The 20,124-nt window shown below is 38.1% G+C and overlaps 1 long non-coding RNA gene across 1 annotated transcript in view; it reads right to left on the bottom strand.

Moving 5' to 3' along the window:
- Positions 1-20,124, bottom strand: part of LOC119149431 — an 82,245-nt gene that overhangs the window by 24,529 nt on the left and 37,592 nt on the right. Inside the window, exon 4 of the long non-coding RNA XR_005104688.1 lies at positions 13,336-13,441. This is a non-coding gene — a long non-coding RNA (uncharacterized LOC119149431). The remainder of the gene's footprint in view (positions 1-13,335; positions 13,442-20,124) is intronic.

Here is a 20,124-nt window from a genome sequence, read left to right as displayed (position 1 = left end):
AAATGGTTTCCTCATTCTTCCTGTGTGAGAACTATGCAAAAATCTGCTGCTGACACAAGCAGCAGCATATTCAACAGTGAAAAAGCTGGTAAATGTCATTGGCAAAATATCTTTTCACCAAGAAGGAAAGTGCACCCATGATGGAATATGATTTGTGTTTTACTGCTTTTAAAATTTCACAACTTACTAATTCCAAGTAGTGATGTGCCTGCCATTTTGGTAAGGAAGTACCAGCTTTTTAACGTATCATCAGCCAGTGGTAGCTGCCGATTCTTTCACCTTTCCCAAGGTATAGCTCAATAAAAAGAAGTTTTGATAGGGTTTGCTATCTTGGAGAAAAACATTTAAATAAACTACAGCAACAAAATATAACTTCTTTCATATTTCTGCTTTCCTAAAGACATGAAGTAATATCAACAAAATACTCTGCCATAATCATTCACCAAAACACCACAAAAAAAAAAGTTCTGATACAGCTTAAAATGTATTAAAAGCATTCACCATTAGCCTGGTTGTGTCCTTCAAGTCAAAGGGAGCAAACTGGGAAGCTGAGTTCTAAGGCATAATTCATGATACCGTTTTCATTACGCACCTGCTGCTGCAGGTACTGAATAGGCACAACATTCGTTATTCCTCAAAGCGCTGCACTGAAAATGCACATATGCATTAAAGAATCAAACAAAGTTGTGTGTGTGCCTAACTAGGCTTGCCCTCATGCAGAGAGAGATTAGTATATTCCTCGCCTGGACTCTGACAGTTGCCTATAAACAGTTACAGTTCGGCTAGAAAGAGCAAAACTCTCTGTAGGGTGCTTTACTGTGATTTTATTTTTAAGGGAGGAGCAGTAATTTGTCTTGCTAATGACATTTTCCAGAAACTGCTTCAGATACATTCTTTCCCTCCCCAAAATTATTTTTATGATCATCAGTACCAATTAGGCTCCCAAGAACAGACTGTCTTCTTACACATACAATGTCAAAGTGATCAAAATCTAATCTATTTTCTTCATATTTTTTTTCTACAATGAGTATATACATATTTGTGTAAATCTGTGTTCCAAACATCATTATTTTAAATAATAAATACTATTTTTTAAAGATAATGTAGAATAAAGTAAAAACTTCTTCAATTATAAATAATAAATTAAAGAGAAAACCAATACTCAGCTTCCACCATCAAACCTATAACTTCAAACTGCTCTGCTTCTATAAGGAAATGAAAGTTTTATGCACTAGTATTGAGAATCCAATATGAGCCTGATCCTTTGCACATAAACCACCTTGCCTTTGGTTCAAACTCTCAAAGCCAGCTACGTTCTAGTTATCTCCTTCACATGACATATGTGTCCCACAGCACATTAAGTACCACAACTTCTTGCCTCCCTGAGAAAAGGCGGTGCCAGCCGTATTTTGCATGCCTACCCACAGCAAGTGCTAATTTCACAGATTAAACAAGGTTTTCTCTAACTGTAACCACAATCTATGTATTGCAATGCCACTAGAGATTTCTTTCTGCTTTACTCAGTCCAGAGCTTTACTATATTGCTATCCATTATAACTGTTGTACATTTAACTATGCACATATATATCCATAAAAAAGATCATATGTTCTACATTTTTATCCTCTGAAACATGAATTAAGGAACTGTCTTTGGTGACAGTCTGCTCTTTTTGTCTGTGCATTACCAGCAAAAAAACAACAGTGCTCAATGGATTTCAATCAAGAATTAACAAGAGCAATGAAAAATAGTTTATGCAGTTCCCTTTCTTCATATGCACAACTAAATCAGGCATGTCTTCTCAGTATTTGTGCAGATAGACACTGTTTTCATACAGTTATAAATATCACTGAGATTACAATCACAGAAAGAAGTTAGTGGGGAACAAACACATAAAAAGCTTTTCTGTTTTTGTTTATTTATACACTGTATTTCACAGCACTTTTTCCTATCGTAAGTCAACCAGTTAGATGTTGCTGTAAGAAACCCTGTCCTACAACAGCAGGAAAAGAATCGAAGCTTTGGAACTATTTCCTCAAAGAAACTAAAAGCAAACCAAAACAGAGCACAATATTCAAACGACATTATGTTAGAAACGATGTACCAGATTTTACCAGCTGGAGGAAAAATGGCAAGCTAAGCATATCCCTTCAGCTCTCCCATTTTGTTAATTCTTCACTAGTGCATGTGCCTACAAAAGACTTCAGCTGAATTCCAGTTTAATCTCTCCCTAGACTATCCTGGAGACATTCTATTTAAATATGTTCTCATTTTCTTCATGTCATGTTATGTGTTTCTTCCCTGGAAGTGCAGTGTGTTTTCCTGAGAGGGTAATACAGGTAACATTCAATATATAATTGTAAAAGAATAGTAGCATTTATCAACTCTGAATTCCACCGGCACTATTAATTCTCACAGAATATACCCACATAACTGAGACTACAAGCTCTGGGACTTCAAAATGCTGCAAACCATTTTTAGCTCCAGCAGCAGGGAAGGAGGAAAGTCAAGAGTCACAAAGACCAAGTCTCTGTCCTGGTTCTGACAGTTGCCCTTTAGAACTTTCTCTCATTCTCCCCAAAATAACAGTGTTTGTGTAATCACAAGGAAGCAAGAAAAAAGAACTCCATAAAACATACCTGAGTTTCCCTTTCAATAGCATCTAACTTTGCAGTTGCAGTTTTGCACCAAGCATTCATTAATTCAATAGCAAAACAGTGGATGAACCACAAAGTTTGAGGAAATCTTTAATTTCAATTTTTTCTAATTGCTGATAAAAACATCTTCAGAACAGACATTTACTTGACACTAACAGACCCATATCTCCAATGATGCAGATGAAATATGTGAACTAAATGATGCACTGACTAGCATGTACCACTAATGCAGGTATAACCTTCAAAAACAGAAATTCTATCTAAAACCCAGGAAAAGTCAGTTTACAAAAAGATCACCATCTCTGCTTTTTATAAGCTAGTGGTATACGCTACTTTCACCTGAAATATTGCTGTATTTTCCAGAATCCTGCATTGAATTAAGTGGCTGCTTTACCACATGCACTTGAACCAGTATCATTTTAGCAAGTGTCACTGCAGTAGCACAATGCAAATAAAACTTGTATTCTCATCTCTACTTCTAAATTGTACTCCTGCCCTGAAGAAGCATAATGTGTGTGACAAATGCAATGCACTTTGTATTTTCACCAGTAACACAATTTGGGAAAGACCTGAAAAGGTCTGGCATATGACTAAAATTATGCGTGTGAGCAGTTCTCCACATCTCGGAGAAGCCTATGCTGACCAGTTACCAAAAAAACACCAAAGCCTAGTTAAGCGAACAACAAATGTCCTTGCAATAACTGTATTTGTTGCCCAAATCCAGTTTCCACTTCTACCGCCAAGAAAAGCTAGCTGTGGTGGCCTACGTGCTGGTCTGTATGTATGAGCCTAGAAAACCACATTCCTCCTCGCCTCTGTTTCTCTCAAAGGCTGCAGATGCTCAGCACTCCACTTCAAAAGCTGGGTGGCTTGAGATCAGCAGCTCACAACCTGCGCTGGGTGGCCCAAGGAGGGCACAGAAATGAACTCTATGGCAGGGGGCTCAGAGAGCAAGTCCATACATGCTGGACAGAAGCCCAATCTTTCTAAAGCCCTAAGCAGATCTAAATATCCACTCTTCTTTTGGAATTTGTTTCGCAATCACAAACGTATAAAATCTGAAAACTGCTCCTTTACACAAAAGCCAACCCACTGGCAAGTGCGATAGGACACTCAGGATTGTTGACTTCATATTCCCAGGTTAAGCAACTTACTTCTGCCTTGATGCCCAACAAAAAGACTTAAGGAAGCCTTCCTACAGTTGGATGCATATTTTCTTCCAATATTAACATGTTACTCCAGAACAGTGCAACATGTATGAACATCTGAAAACGGTATGGCTATGTGAAAACAGTATGCCTGCATTTTGAACATTGATTTTTTTTTTCCCAAGGCAGAAAGAAGTTTAAGCAATGAAGGTACTAGAACTTGGAAGCTTGCTTATCTAACTAAAGAAAAATCAGCAAACTGAAAAATAACTGAAAAATATTTCCAGTAATCGAAATGAAGTAACTGACACTAAGTAGGGAAGGGAAATCTGTGTTTTGTTTTAATATGCAATTTTAATATAACACCTACTTAGGATATCATTTGAGATTTCACATAAATATTTTAACATTTTAAATTGCATCTTTACTGAACTGTACATAATCACATCTATTATTGTATTTTTCACTGAAACAGAAACCTATTAAACATACATTTAATTTCAGTACCTTAAAGCAGTAACAGAGCTGTCTGTACCTTTGCCTGTACTCTATGTCCATCTTCACTGTGCCCAGGACTATTTTCAACTGCAAATGATTCCTTAAGCTATAAACGCACAGTAAGATACATAACTGGCTGCGTGATTGAAAAGGCTTCCGGAAGGAGGATGCAAAATCTGAACTGTCACCTCCAACTTTGTTTCTCAGTGACACAGAGGCAGAGTTCCACAAATAGCTGGGAAGTTATATTAAGAGGTTGTGTGATGTCCTGCCAGGGTCTTTACTAGCCTTCTAGAGTACAAAGGTCATAAATTATGTATTTATAGAGAAGAAGGATACTGTACAAACCATATGAGGTTTTAGGAAGCTTGTACTTCCAACCTAAATGATCCTGTGATTCTGTGAAATAATGCGATGTACATCACATTTTGAGAAATGGCATTAAAGTACACCTATAATTGAAAGGTGTCCTCTTTAACTAATACATGGTCTTGATTCAAGAAGAAAATGAAGACGCATGCTTAAATCTTGCTCAGCTGAGACACAGCTTACCTTGTTTTACTGTTTAAAAGAAATGTTCAGGAGACTTCTGCCTCTTTTAGACAGACTGAGTAGCACCGAGATGAGGATTCCCCTTATTGTGTGCTTGTAGAGCATTTAGCACAGTTGTATCTTTTTTCTCTACACATAAAATGCCACTCTATTCTGCATTTGCGTAGCACACTGCATGAGATGTTGTTAGGTATAACCACTACGAGTCCATCCTCCCCAGCCACAACATACATCACTTTATCATAAAAGGGTTGGTTAAGACTTGATTCTCACCCCAGTTCTGCCATCTAGTAACTGCAACCGCTTGGCCAAAGTAAGCCTGCCTTGCCTCTGCTCTGCTGGGACCAGGTAGTAGAGCACTGTTTGCCAGACAGCTGTTCTGTGGCTTAATTATCTCCACAAAGGAAAACAGAATTACTGCAAATTGTTGTTCAAGGACTTGAAATGCATGCCATGTCTGTCAATAATATCAGCAAATCAATCAGTATTTTGAGTACATACAAACACATGCTGTTCTCTAAAAAAATAAAAGCCTTTTTCCACTTTTTAGTTAAAGAAGGAACCTAAAGTAGCCTTCAGTCTTGTAGCAAACACTGCCTTCCCTCCTACTCTTCACTTATTAACAGGCTGGAAAACCTAAGCATATTGTGCCTTTCTCTCTAGCCACTGTTTTTATTCTAACATTACTGATTTTCAAACTTGACAGACCCTTTAATAAGACATAATAGGGAAGCTGAGTGTTAGTCCCAAGAGTCAGAAAAACACTCCATTTTAACCTGTCTGAAATGCAGCAAACAGCTTCAAAAGAAAATGAACAGACAGAATTCTAAGTTAAGATACTTCTATTGTATCAGTACAAACCTTGAGTATACATGAGACATATTACCCCCTCTGGAAGGTGTATAAAGTCACTGATTGTAAAAGTTTACACTTGAGATTTTTTGCTTAGGCTGCATTTATTTTGATTATAAATAGTATTCTGCCAATTTGATTTAGAAATAAACTTATTTCCTACCTTACCTGAAAAATACAGCTATTAGCAGTCTTCCTAACATAACAAAGCCAGTCACTGCTGACCCACACCGATCCCATAATGGTGGGTTTCACAGTGTCCTTTTGTGATGTCTTGATGGGCAGTACCCATCAATATCCAACGCATTACATTTCTGATTGTACTGGGCCTCACAGTTTCTTCTGATTTCTGCTCAACTGGAACACACTGTGGGAAAAATAATTCCTGTTTTTTACCCCTTCTGGCATCTCAGATCTGACATTTCTTTTGAAGGGTTCCATCTTTCACTGCCAGCAATGTACTGTCCATGGCATTTTCTTACCTACACCTTCTCTCCTGTTGTCTTTATTCCTCTCCAGTGTAATGACGGCTTTTTATTCCTTCTGTTTTTTTCCCCTTTACTGTCTGTCTCTTAAAAAAACCTACCAAACCCCAGAAACTTGTTTTGTTTAAAACACTGGATTAAACATGAGCAGCCAGATTTATTTCCTGCACCAAAATGGATTTTCAAAACAGCTTCTCTATTTTCCAGCTCTAAAAGCCCACCACTGATGTCACATTCTCAAGTCAGTTCAGCATCAGCTAGTTCCTGCTTCAATTCTTACGATCAGATATTTGCAATAGCCCAGGGTCAATAGAGCTGAGACTTCTGTTTTGCTACCTAAACAGGACTTCACAATTTTTGACATTCTGGCTTTAATCTTTCAGTGTCCCAGGATGTCACATGAAAAGAAAGAAAGAAAGAAACAACAAAAAAAAAAAGGTACTTGTCTTCTCCCAAACTTTATCTTTGCATAAAAGGGATTTAGGATGTATATGATCAAATATTGTACTATACACAGCTTTTCTTTAGTTTTAACCTGGAACTCCACTGTAAGATTAATTTAAGAATACCACTGTTACATAATATAATGTCATATATTATATTTACCATAGTATTTTGCCAAAAAGATCTTACATTTAAGACAGCTCAGTTTCAGTGGATTAAAACGTGCAAAGTCTGTTTGCGTTAAGAAACCTTCTCAAAGTGGCATCTAGTAAGGAAAAACTCCCACAGGCAGCAAGATGGTACAGTGATTCAGTTAAAGTCATTCTCTCAATATCATGATTTTGTATGTTCGGCTGGTCATTTGCTTTTGCAGGGGTAACCTTAGCAGTCTGCAAAACTTGGTGAGTTAATAGTAATTTTAATATTTTGCTCTTTCTATTGCTTTCCATTTGAAGCTCTTAATGTGTTTTACAAAGACAGCAGAAGGCTCTTCTTTTTGTTTAACATAAGATGCTACAAAGGGGTGACCGTGTCTGAGGACAAAGAGCAGCTCAGGCAGTTGCAACTTGCTCATTTCTAACTCTGCACTACGCCCATCCTGAAGGATCAATAAATCTGCTCACTCTTTTCATTCCATAACCTGAGAGTTCGGTGATGGGCAGAGGCTACATGGGACCTGTAATACATCCTTTGTGTTCTATTGTTATGCCCAGAAAAGTTCAAGAATTCTAATCTTAAGCACACCTTGTGACTTCTGGCAAATGTCCTAACTCATCAACCACAGGTGTGTTTATAAAACACTGGTTCTACCACGAAAGAAAAGGTACCATCAAACTCTCCGAAGGCGGAAAGTTTGACAATTTAACTCTTAAAGTCTTTCTGATCTCCTTTGTCTATTTAAGTGGTGTTTAAGCATTTATTAGCCCATTCTAAGGAGATCTTGTGTCTCACCGTATAACTGATGAATTCTGTACTTCCTACATTCTTTAAACAGCAGGGCTCCTCGTGCACCTTTGCTCTCCCCTTCCCACTCCTCTCTACCATTCGCCTCAGTAAGATTCCAGTTAGGAGAAGTGCTCTACATAAAATGAAGGACATCCAACACGTCACATGATAGTGAAGTCAAAAGCATATGGTGTTTATCAAGCAATTATTTTTTTTTTAAATAAATATACATGTTCCAGCAGCATTAAATTTTGGAACTAGAGAGGTACCTCAAGAATAACACCCCAATTTGGTATCGCATATACTTAGTCTGAAGCACAGAAGTGGAGTTAAACATATGCTTAAATGCTTCCTTTAATTGGAGCCTATGATGAGGTTTTCTGCTGTTACCAAATACCACACGGCTGCGAAGACAGTATTTCTCCTGAAGCGCAGACCTTTTAGGTTAGTAGTTTTTTCATTTACAATGATACCCTGTCCTGGATTACCTGAGTGGGTTCTACTCACCACACTAACTTGTAAAAATGAATCATATTTCAAAAGTATAATCTCAATAATCCTTTACCAGCTTTGCTGTCAGATTCCATAAAGCATCCTTCCATCTCGAACTAGCAGGAGGCAGTTTCAAAACAAACAAAAAGGAAGTCACTCTTCATAACACGTGTGTTAAGCTATGGGACTCTGCTACTGAGTAACGCGGTTTGCAGGACTCGGAGGGAGATCACACAAGTATACAGAACAGAAATCTGCTCCAGTTACTAAACAGAAAGAAACTATGCCTGGCTGCATATATCTCTGGGATGGCCGAACACCAAGAGATTCCTTAGTTGGAATATGATATACAATTTCCTTGTTCTTACACACTTCCTTAGGCATTTGGTTTTGGCCAGTGCTGAGGACAGGTGACAGTCCGAGCGGCTGGACAATCCACCCGCTGCTGGACGAGTCCCGGCACTAAGCTCACGTGCTCATTCTTATGCTCATATGTTCCAGCCCTTCCTAAACAGAACTCCTTTTCCTTTTGCACACTGTTATTGAGTGAATGATCAGCAATACTTAAACAATATGTAAAATATTACAGACTGAGGCTTCACCAAATCCTGTTTCAGCCTACTGGCTCGAATTATGCAAAAATGTTTCAGTATTTTTTAATGTTCTTGTTTTAAGGAAAAAAACCTACCCATTTTTTTCAGTTCCCCCCAAAATTAATAGCTCCAGATACAGTTTTAGAATAATAGAACTTTCATGAATTTTTAATGTAGTTCACTTTCATAGTCAAAATTAAATTTCAAACAAAAAGTTAATGACACGCAACAAAATCAAACCTGCTTTACTGATTACCTCAAGTTCTACCCATCAGTTACCAAATTTAATGACTTAATTCAATCTCACCAGCAGCACAGATGTCCCCTACTATTCTTAGCTAAGACAAGGAGCAAAAATGATTTAATCTGTGAGAAACACTCTTTTGCCTCTTCCCAATTCATATCTATTCCTATCAGAATCAGATGTAAGAAGAAATTCCACCAGAAAAGTTTTTCTCATGAGACTGCCAACTGATTCTGCAGATTCAGCTAAATAACAGACTTCTGTGCACTTCTCTGAACAGATCCTCCTAATCACTCTTTACAGGATATGAAAACAAAATTAGAAAAGGGGCGGGGGGCACAACCAAAGTAACACAGAAACTTCACAGATCTCTATGTGCCACTTAATACTTTGTGAGCAGCCAAGTATTTATTTTAATCTTTTAGGTGGAAATTTTAAGATGCTGAATCTTGAAATGGATTATAATTGTGCCAACTGAAATTTCATTCAAACAGACTTGGCAATCAATTCCACCACTCTACAATCCATAAGAAATGCTTTGGCTGCAGTGTACCACAAAGGACATAGTTACTTGGAAACATGCTTTCAGTTTCAGGAATGAAAGGCAAATTTCAACATTTTAAGAAAACTACCGCATTGTTTAGATTGAAGGTGAGAATTTTGCCTCCAGTCTTTATTTTAAGCAATGCAACAGTTTCTTTACTGAAAATTGCCTTGCATTACCAAAATTGAAAGCATGTTTACGTGATTTTAGCTAGGTGTGATTACCATCGAGATACATGGTCTTCACATACAGCTGGAGGCTCAGGGTCATCCGAACTGTTGGTTCTTGTTTTTTGAAGTGTAGTGAGACAAAAGGTGCTCTGAGGTTTGGGATCTAACCCATCTTTGTATCATTTTGAATACTAATTTTCCTTTGGCTTAAATCAATCCTCCCACTATCTGCAAGAGGCTACTGGGATCTGTCCTGTGAACCCCCTCCTTTTCCCCTGGCATACTTCTTCATGATGATCTCATTCTCCACTTACATATCTTCACATTCCATCTGTAGGCCAATAACTCATAAATCTGCCCCTTCTTTCATGGCTTGTCTCATTTAATCTCATCCTGTCTCATGTCTCTTCTTGGGTGTTTTGTTGTCAGTTATGAGTCATTATAACTCAGGCTTAATTCACATCTGAAACCCTCTTCCCTCCCCACATTACTGTTCAATACATGCTACTTAGGTCCAATACATGCCCTGCCTCCAGAAAAAAAAAAGAAAGAAAAAAGTCAGTTCATGTTTTTGAACGTTATCAAGGGAACCAAACTTGCAGACCACAAGTTCAGGAACTTCCAACACACACAAAGGCTGCCAACTAAATAATCATTTTGTCTTAATTTTTAATTTTCTTCCTTCTCAAGTGTCTTCATTGCATTTAGATGTTACAGCTGACATTGAACTAACCACTGCTACCTAGCCTTCATTTTGCAGTAGGAGCTGTTCACGTCTTGGTTGCCCAATAGCTGCAAAGCTGTAATTTTGAAACAAAGGCATCCAAACATCACCATCGGCCTAACAGCACCCAGACATCACTGTTACCACTCAATGCAGAATCAATATTCAAAAAAAGTAACTGAAACTCCTGCACTTTCTAAAACCATTGCCTTGGTTACAAAATGCAGCAAACAGGAATAAAAGAAGTAGTTAACACCATTAATTGGAATAATCCTGTATCACATTCTCTATTAGTATCTTGATACTAATTCCTCCTGTACTCAATACAGAGTGTTTTGGAATGAGCAGAGTAGGATTTTGAAGAGTTTTGCAAAGCTTTCCAGTTAGGAAAAGTTCCTTTTAAAATGCCATCATCCTCTAGAAATACTGACTGTGATAATATACTGATCTCAAGTTTTTCAAGTCCTAAAATTATGCAAAATTTGTGGAATAGAAGTACTCCTGTGAAAACCAAAACAAATTAAAATCTGCATCTCTCGAATACAGCAACACTTGTAAGTAGCTTTGTTATACTGTAATTGTCATTTGTTTAGGAAAATAGTGTACTGGGGTTGTGGTATGAACATGAAAGTTTTGCAATGAGTATTAAGTGTAACCTTTTCCCCAAAGAAGGAATCTTCCTTTCTAAAGTAGCTTGTTACTCATAGTTATTCAAACCATAGTTTGAAATGTCTAAGAAGAAAATCTGACTTTCAGATTTTATTTATTTTGAAGTATTGGAACCATCACAACCTGAAATTCGAAGTTAAGCCTATTGTACCCATGAGTTTTTAGAACATTAAGCAAGGCCAGTAATTCACATCTAAACTACTGGATGTTTGATTTGACCATCACCTTTGGGTACAGAATTACTGCTTAATTTCAGGTTCTAGTATGTTCTCAGGCACCACTGTTCCTATTGTCAATAAAATTTCTGTAAGGCTCATTTCTCCTGTCTCAATAATGTTAACTCTTCTGAACAAACTGCATAACTATGTAGTTAAACACTTTTTAATCTCAAACGTACTTATTTTCAAAAGGTTTAATAGTAAAAATTATTTAGATAAAATTAATTTTCTTATAGGAAAATATCACTCTTCAAAGTTGAAGCGAAACTTTCCTAAACCTACGTTAGGGGATTCTGACAGCAGTTTCCTGTTCTTACAGAGAAAAATGTAGCTTCAAAGAGAGACTGAGGACGTTTCTGAAGGCCAATGACATGACTCAAGGTTCAAAAACACCTGGAAGAAAACCAAGAGTTTTCACCGCTGACTTTACATTTTGCGATGCTGCTGCTAGCAACTACATGCATTGGAGAACTGATGTTAAAAAAAAACAGCCAGTGAAGATGAAATACTGAAATTAAAAGTGCTAATAATGCTACAAGATCATCCACCAGTCCCATGTGTTATATCTGTATTATATGTAGTAAAACCTGGTGCTCTGGGATTTGATACCAATTTTGCAGATAAGTTATCTGAGGTTCACTTAGATCAAGCAAATTGCACTAAGTTAAAGAAGCAGTTTGGTAGCAAAATCCAAAAATAGTACATCAATACTGTCTAAGATCACACTGACAAAACCACAGGAATGCACACATAATGAAATATGAACTTGAAGAAATACCTGGAAGCTGATATACCATGTAGTTCATGAATTAAAATAATATTCAGAGTGACTTTGCTGTTTCCTTCTATTTGCTTTTCAGACAGTCACATGTGGTATAACACTTAACAAGAGTGATTTTTCACATATTAGTGACATAGCCATTAAATATATACTCTTAGGAGATACCTCTGATTTTTTGGTTTTGTTTAAAATACTTAATTATGAAGAAGAGTTTGCAATGTCAATTACAACAATTTAATCATTGTAAAAAGATAACATAAGATTGTAATGACTATGCAAGTCAGATGTTTTCTCTGAACCCACTTTGTATAGACGCATTCTGCAAACACAACTCTTACCTTTACACCTGTTAGCAATCCCAGTTGCTTCACTGAATTAATCATCTATAAAGGGACCTAGGTGTGTATAGTCAGTATCTCTACACTATTATCATAATACAAAAATGTATGCAATTACTTGTTGTTATCAAGTTATCAGCTTGCACATCTATACCATGCCTGTCATCACCTGCTCACATGGAGCTTTGAAAAGCAATCACACAATTGTCCTCCTTGCTTCAGAGACATATAACACAGACTAAACAGACCTGTACTACCTTTCCCTATTTATACTCTCAAAACAAAAATCTGTTTTCCTCTAATCTAGACATTTACAACCTTTCTCTAGACTGCCCTTGCTATCCAGCTAGAAAGTCCCATTTCTGCAGTGGGAAGAACTGCAAACACCTTATTTCCTTTCAACTGTATACAGAACATAACACTACTTAAATCTCAATAAAATCCTTGAGGCCTAGCAAGAGATACACAGCACCTTCTGTCACCTCTGCAAACCAAAATGAATTTCACCTTCACTGTAGGCCTACCTAACCCAGGGCTTACACAGTTCCCAGGATTTAATTCCTGAGGTGACTGGGAGTTTTATAATGCCGTACCCCATGTCCATTTTGCTCCAGAGAATGTCAGAAAAGAATCCACTTTCTCCACCGTTCTTCACATGGCCATCAGTGCTCTGAGTAGTAACAGGTGGTAAAATCTGACTTAGCTAAGGGATGTGACAGAACATCCAGAAGCATCAATGTGTGTTGAACATGAAGCTACAACTCTAACAGACCAAATTTTCAGCCCTAGCTTCACCTTTAAGTTGCATGATGGCATTCTGACTAAACAGCCTTAACCCTTCTTTTGACTTTTTCATTTGGTTTATGTAATTTTCTCACCACTTCATGTGAGTTAACAAGAACATTTTTCCTTAAAGGGCATGAACTGCAGAGTACTCCACGCCATGCACCAATTACTGATATATGTAACGGAAGCACAAATACCTGAACACCTTGCAGGTTAGTCTTGAACGTCTTCTCTTTGTGTGTTTTGAGTTCATTTTGCCACATTCCTGCTTCATCTTTTTAGGGGCAGCCTGAGACAGATATGCTGTAACAGCAGAAGAAAAAGCTATCTGAGTACGAATTTTGTCAGAAAATGCAGAATAAACACAGCAAAAGCCAAAACATCATAAAAGAAACATTTAAGTACTGTTACCCCCTACAGTCTGTTTTACTGATAAATGTGACATACCATGCAGAGCACATAAACAAGGAACAGTACAACAAACCATGTCATTTCATAGAAAAGGATGGAAAATATTTGCACTGCTCCTTTAAGCCATGGTTTTGAACTTTTTTGAACTGAGCCGCCCTCAAGACTATTGTCAGAGCTCAATGCTTTGCTGGATTTAGTGGCCGCTTAGCCAACCCCTCTCATTCTCCCCTTCTTCTGTTGAACCAGAAAAGTGTATTAGCTCAAGTACATCATTTCCATTATGACACACAGACACCTCACTGGCTTGGGACTACTCACCCAGAGTATACACATTATAGAAAAACTATGCTCAAAAGCTAATGAAAACTTTCCCTCTGTTGGTTACTCAGGAATTGTGAGAATGAGAAACAAACCATTTGTTGTACACTGGGGCCAAGTTATCTGCCACATAAACTGGCATAAGCTTGCACTGAGTAAAGCGATGCTGTGCCAGTTCATACAAGCAGAGAATTTGGTTGCTGCATGTGTAAACAACTCTGTGAAATACCTTTAAATTCATCAGAATAAACACCAGAGACCACTTTTCTCTCCAGACCAGTAAGAAAATGTTTGTTCTATTTTTGTGAAAGAGTCAGTTCACTGACATTAACATGAAGATAAATCAACATACACACACAAATATTACAACTTCACATAGAGCTGGATGAGAATGAAAATGTTATAGAATGTCCAGAGTATACCTCAGTTCTTCTTCTGTATTTAGCCTTTCTCTGGCTGAAGCAACTTAGATATGGCCTCCTCAAAACAGAATTCTGAACATCAAATAAAATGCGCTCTTCTTCTCACTGTTTCTTCCAAATCCCACTAGTCTGTGGTACGGAGCACATGGTAGACACACCTGGTGCAGGAATGGAAGACTCTAAGTCACTGGAGGTCATCTGGCTAGTCCAGTTATCACTTGTGTATCGTAACTACTTCTAGTCTGGTTGCATCAATTTACCTCCATCAGCAGTAAGTGCTGACATGCTGTCTCAATTTAAGGTTCGCGTTTATTTTAAAAAATAACGATCAGTGTGATCTAAGCTTTAACACTCCTTATCTTGTATCTACTGCAAGTGATTGCATAGTTAAAAAAATACATATTCTGAATTACAATTAGTAGTTGTGTACAATATGTAGTTTCTTCTACCTTCAGAAAAACATGTGAATGAAAGTTAGTGGTCATCGATGAAAAGCAGCCCTACCACCCAGACACCATCATGGGCTTGTAACAGGCCCAAGTCCAAGTCTTCACTTCCTCCTGCTTCTTCAGGTCTCTGCCTCTCCTTATCATTAGATACTGACTGCAGCACATGGTAGGCTGATGTGTTATGTGGTCAAAGGTCACCCAGCATCATACAGGTCCAATTCAAATCCAGTTCAGGTAGCAGAAGATTGACATGTTAGTTCCCAGTTTCAAATGTTTGCTAAGTTTTGCCTTTCTAGTAACATCAGAATCTACACATACATTTCAAATGGATTCTTAAATGCATCTACTGTGCATGTAAAGTACTTTCCATAAAGGTATTCTTTCATTAAGTGTCACTGAGCTTGGATCTCTCATGAATACTGATGCAAGCCTGAAATTTTCAAAACCTGGGGCAATGTGATTTTAGAAGACACAATTCTTCCCTAACAGCAATTACTGAAGATTTTGGGTCCCTTTGAAGATTCCTGAAGCTGACCACCCAAAACCACTAATTATTTTCCAATCTTAAGGCAAAGTATACTGTGAAAAGTGATGGAGCAGCCACTATTTGGATGAGATCAGGTGATGTACACATCAGTAACACCCCATGGAGTTCAAAACCATATCCCTTCCTGGTAGCCAAATTCTGCCATTAGCAGCAAGTACATAATCTCACTAAAGTAAACTGTAAGGCTAGAGTGGAAAAGGATAGATAAAGAAAACTCTGTGCACTGAGTAACTGCAGGGAGTCTAAAGCTGAAGATCTAATAATTAGTCTTATCTCTATCAAGGTGCAACAGAATAAGCTGAGGAGTGCAAGAATGCCTGACAAGGCCCTAGGGCTCTTCACAGCTGCAGAGAAGCCTCGTTGTTCTGGAGAATTTTAAGGATGATCTCATGTGGAGAGAACATGAGAAATTTATTTTTCCTGCCATGCTGCTCATGGGGGTATCTGGAAGGTACATTTATCTACACACTCTTCCCTTCATACAAGCCACTGCGATGCCGAAGGTTCACTGTTGGGTTGCCCTTTACAAGGCTGCTCAGGCACGGTGAGCTGGAGGTGCACAAAGAACAGCCTCTGGGGCAGCCAAACTTGTGCAGTCCTGTGGTGGGGAAGCCCCAGGGGAAACTCACTTTAAAGACAGAAATGTCTTCCTTGAAGTTCTTAAATTTTGATCTCTGCTTTGCAACAACACTTATTCGGGACACTTTAGTTCACTAATGCAAATATTTAGATGTAGAGATTTACTGGTGATTATTACACATTCAAAGAGTAGCTGACGCTTCACCTTCCAAATGGAAGGAAACACCCAGGAAAAGAAGGTGGTCCCTCCTTCCCTGTGCTCTAATACCAACTCAAACAAAATACTAGCAGGTAGGAATGCTGTCACACACTTCATGTCTTTCTCTGAATGATGTGCAGGTGCCTGAGTAACAGGTTTACTTCTCCAAAACCAGAGCAGTTTCTCTCTGAAATGTCCAAATGAAATGGCACCAAATCTACAGGGACCATATATCTCTATATGTAAAATTTAAGTTTTATTGTCCTTCTATTTTAAGACACAGTGGTAACTAGAATAGACATTATATGATTACTTCTTTCAAATGTTCACAGTTGCTCCCCTTTTCCATCAATGTTTTGCTGAACAAGCAGGGCAAATGATTTAACAGTGAGTCCCGACTGCAATGTCCTTTGCAGCCATTAGGCTAGTTTTCTACAGACAGCAAGTCCTTGTTTTACAGGCCATCCCTTTGACTGTCTGGAGGAATAGGGATGTTTCAGTAATCCTTGTTACAGCTATTTTCTGTGTCCAACCACTTCCATACTCTCTGAAGAAAATAATTAAAGAATTAGTTATACCAAAACGAGAAGGGAATGTATGAATTTTACATTTGCATGGTACTACGGACGCACAGCTTGCTTCTACTCTGACAGCAACTGCATCATGGGTCTTTTGCAAATTCCCATTGAAAGCAAATGGAATTTTGCCACTGGCTTGAAGGAGAGCTGGAACAGCTTTCATGTTATTTTAAAGTACAGGAAACAATATCCTTTTCCTTGGGCAGCATAAAATACTGCACTCGGGATATAAAAATTTGTTTGACTATGAAAAAGGACCCAAAGCTTCTATTTTTAATGCCCCAGCCCCTTCAGTGCCTACAGCCCTCCAGTCAGCTGCACTGCTTCAACAGAACAGTGGTGGAAGAGAAACTGGAAAAAACACTGTAGCCGAAATACAAGCAAATGCCCTAATCTACAACATGGATCTGAGCAAGCCTGATTCCACTTGCCAGTGAAGTCCAAGGCAAGTTTCATCTTCAAAGAAAGCAGCAGAAGATCTTTACTCAGTAGAATAAAGCATGAGCAGTTTGCAACTTCATATAGTTAAAACATGTTGACCACAGCTGGATCAAGTGAGTAGTTATGCCACATGATTCTTCTAAAGTTTCCTAATGCTCTCACAAGATCCAGAGCCCTTTTTTTGTGTTTTCTGAGACAAAAAAGAAACAGAGTCAGAGGGAAAGTAAACTGTGTGTTTGGGTTACCCTACAACTTTCTTTCTCAAGCAGATAAGAAATTTTATCATTCATACTTCATGATTAACTTTTATTACCTGGGATATTGTTGAGGCTTTCAAATCTAACTGAATTCACCCCAACATCAACTGACAAAGCAACATCAGAACTTTATTTACATAGCCTGCAAAAAAGTATTATTGGCAGGCTGAGGTACACAGATGAAAGCAAATACCTTTATTTGTTTCACGGTTTGTACAAACACACCCTTTGCAGCCTCTACGGCACACCTAGCAATTCTGAAAATCCACCAGCTGCACGGTACCACTGATACTTACACTGGACTGGGTGATGAAATCCACAAGGAATACCAACTTAAATAGAAATTCTGACCCATGAAGTGACTATCATACTCCACAGATCTATTCTTTGCCAAATGCAACTGGTCCAAGTCTGCCATCACATGTCCCATCTGCCTTTCCAGTGATCCTGTACCGGCAACCTCATGCAGATAAATCACCCAAGGAGCTTGTTCCAGGAAGGGCCTCTGACACTGCATGCTGAGAGGGCAGATGGGATTTGCAGCAAGCCACAGCTTGATCATCCTGAGAAAATGCCACTCCTTAGCCAGCCTCTTGCCTGTAATACAACACATATAAGGGACCTAACCACAGTCGCTTGTCTCCAGTCCATAAACAGAACAACAGTACTGCTCTACTCACAGGGTATTTTCAATGGTTGATATGTGTGAAGCTTTAAAGGCAGCGAAAAACTCAAATGCTACATGAATAATACCCAAGAGCCACAGGCACAGTCTTTATTAGTGCTGAATGTAATTACGATGATGAAAAAGCCGAACTTAACATTTAGAATCTGACTGAAGGGATTTGGACCTGACTGGAGAGTTTAAGTTAGATGATGTACCTTACAATAACCCAACGTAGTTCAATAAAACTGTCTATATCAAATCTGTATTGCTCTTTTTATTTCTGCAGTGGAACTGCACTACCAAAAACGTTGACTTGAGACAGCCACAATGAAAACATGCTAGTAAAAATTATTCAGAAACAATTTTAGCCACGTAAAATGCCTATGCTGCTCTGGTATGTTCCATTAAGAAATAGTTCACAAGATTCTGCCTTGAAGGTTACACTTATTACTCACATGTACAGAAAACAGGAGTCAGGACAAACTGTCTGTATTTTAAATACAGGGGACTGAGGCACGGAAGAAGAATAAAGTTCAACCTCTCCTATGAAATAGTGCAAAAGACTATACAAAGTAAATAAATAATTTGTGAACTATTATGCATAGGATTATATATTTTTTTCAGTTAAACATTTCTTTCCTAATCCTTTTAGGACTAAAATATCATTAGTCTAATTCAAGACTATGTGCCTTATTTCCTCCTTCCCCCTCAGAACAAGGCCATACCAACCAGTGTGTGTTAATCTTGCAAATCAGTTTCTCTGAACGGCTTGCTTTTCTCAGCAGCTGTTTGCTGGCTTCATCACGGAGCTGAAGTCGGCTGCTCTGGTACTTGCCACGAAAATGCAGAATGTCAATCATTTACACTACTCATGAGAATTAGCACAACACAAGTCTAATTAGAAACTAAACACTGTTATCTGCAACGATTTGGAGATGGTGTGAGTTGATGCATGTTTTAGGAACCCTTCTTGCTGCACAGTAGTTCATGATAACACCCACCTCACAGCTCATTAGCAAATCAAAATATTATACTGTATAAATACTACTTTGCTCTTTTACATTTTACAGAAGCCCTAGGTCTCAGAAGCCTCCATTACAGAGTATATGTGATTTAGTTATATTGGAACATTGTAGGAAATGGAAAGTAGCCCTGAGTGTCCAAAAACAGCAAAATGGAAGCCAATATACTGTATATTTTGGTCCTCTCTCTATAGAAATAGTCCCAACCAGCTTCAAGACATTTTAAACTGAAATATATATTGGCAGAACACAAAGAAACTATATACTGTATGACGCTGTACATGAATTCTCAGTACTTCTGCACTGGATTTATTTCTTTCTCTCGCTCTTTTCTGCAGAAAACAATGTAGCCCACTATAAATCTAGACGGCTTCAACCAGAAATCCAAATGCAAGGAGGGGGAAACCTGGCAAAGAACTAAAATCAAAGATGTAAATGTTTAACAGCAAAAGAAGGACATGAAAGGATATGCAGCTGTTTTGCTGCATGGTTTCTCAAAATGGGAATCAGAGAGCACAAATGTAGACCACGTTCTCACTTCTAGTTGAGATAAACATTTACAAGCTATTCATTTTAAACAGGAAGACATACCATTAGGACACGACCTTTAATTTCACTGAGTCTGTGAAGGCAATCCACCACAGCTCTACTGCAATGCAGTTAAACATCCAGGATGAGATGCATACTATTCCACTGCTTTGTTATTACAGGTGTACTTGATTTTAGATTCAATGAGGAAGGTGCAATTTTATGGGCGTGTGGAAAAAATCTTTAAAATGCTTGCGGGTGGATGTCTAATGATGCCAGACTGGTGTTGCAAAACAGAATATGAAGATAAAGCATTGAACAAATTGTCTATGTACCAATGAACGAGCATTTAGGTAAATAAAACATGCACAGATTTGGTGTCATTGTGTATCCTCCTTTTGTTCTTTTAAAAGGGTGCAATTCTGATGTGTTACCATTAGCTTTCTAGCTGGAAGCTGATAGAACTTGAAAGACACCAACAAAAGATAGGGGAAGATTAATTTACAGGGAAAATCTGCAGATTTTGAAAAGCCACAGTCTACTTGTAGCTTGAAAGACATTTCTTGTT

The sequence above is a fragment of the Falco rusticolus genome, chromosome 5 (genome assembly GCF_015220075.1).
Source record: "Falco rusticolus isolate bFalRus1 chromosome 5, bFalRus1.pri, whole genome shotgun sequence".
Lineage (NCBI taxonomy): Eukaryota > Metazoa > Chordata > Aves > Falconiformes > Falconidae > Falco > Falco rusticolus.
The sequence above is the reverse complement of the archived record's forward strand: the minus strand, read 5'-3'. Positions and strand labels throughout refer to the sequence as shown.